Raw genomic sequence first — 1180 nt, 5'->3', positions numbered from 1 at the left:
TATTATACAATAATAATCAATTCTTTTTAAATTTTATATATTGATAATGAAACATTAAAAGCAAAATAATTTTTACACACATAATAATTATGTCAAACCATATTTACAGCGCGTGTTCCATTTGTTTTTACCCTATCCAATGCTCTCTCTTTCAATATCTTTTGCTGAACCTTTCTCTTTCAATATTTCATTTTGAATCAGAATTTGGGCCGCTTTCTCTTTCAATATCACGATAGAAATCATTGATTTTTTTCCATCTCCATCCCAAACACGATTCTATTGTACTATTTTGGGAGTGATTTAGGTGATTTATCTTCAACAGGTATTTTTTACTTGTATTTTTTTTTCTCGATTTTATGAAGATTAATTTTGTATACGTATATATGTTTCATCATCCTTTTTATAGGGTTTCAGATTTTTTGATTGAAGAGTTGTTGTATCCATTACAATGGTGGAAATCAATTCTTTTAAAAAGGTTATAAGAGGTATATCATTGTTCGATGAATTGTTGGATGAAATTCCTTTCTTTGATTTATGTATTATTCAAGAACAAGCCAAAATTTCAGGCTCGCTTGCTGCAATGGAGAAGGAAAGAAAGAAAAACAAGGCTAATAATCCTAGACTCTGAATCTAGTTAATGGAACTAAATCGGCTACACCTGTAAAGAAGAAAGAAAGTTCAAAGCCTTTAATCATGAAAAATAATCTTGAAAAAAAGAAGAAAAGTCAACGGTGTCGAGTAAGGTAGTAGTGAAAAATCACAGAGGAAGAGATTGAGGTTTGTATGCTTTAAAAATTGATGCTTTACTTTAATTTTTCTAGTATCATATGGATATAATTTAAATACACTTTTTTGAAAAATTACAATGTGCCATGTTTTCATCTTCTTATTGGGTTGTCCAATGTATCAAATTTATGCTTAACAACCCGGGTATTCATATGCGTATGATATAGAGTACAAGTGTACTAATAAGGTTCATAAATTGTCGTGTTCATATTTCCAAACTGATAAAAGGGCAGTCCGGTGCACTAAAGCTCTCGCTATGCGCGAGGTCCGAAGAAGGATCTGAGCACAAGGATCTATTGTACCAGCCTTATATATATATATATATTACATGTTTAATATATTAATACATTAACTTCTATAATTGTTTATATCCTTGATGAATACATTAAGATAT

General features: G+C 29.8%; 1 long non-coding RNA gene across 1 annotated transcript; it reads left to right on the top strand.

The window, feature by feature from the left end:
• Nucleotides 1–205: 205 nt before the first annotated feature.
• On the top strand, nt 206–829 carry LOC129890826 (uncharacterized). The gene is made up of 3 exons (XR_008767038.1): nt 206–322; nt 407–485; nt 567–829. It is a non-coding gene; the product is annotated as an uncharacterized LOC129890826 (long non-coding RNA).
• The last annotated feature ends 351 nt before the right edge of the window (nt 830–1180 follow it).

The sequence above is a fragment of the Solanum dulcamara genome, chromosome 5 (genome assembly GCF_947179165.1).
Source record: "Solanum dulcamara chromosome 5, daSolDulc1.2, whole genome shotgun sequence".
Classification (NCBI taxonomy): Eukaryota; Viridiplantae; Streptophyta; class Magnoliopsida; order Solanales; family Solanaceae; genus Solanum; species Solanum dulcamara.
The sequence above is the reverse complement of the archived record's forward strand: the minus strand, read 5'-3'. Positions and strand labels throughout refer to the sequence as shown.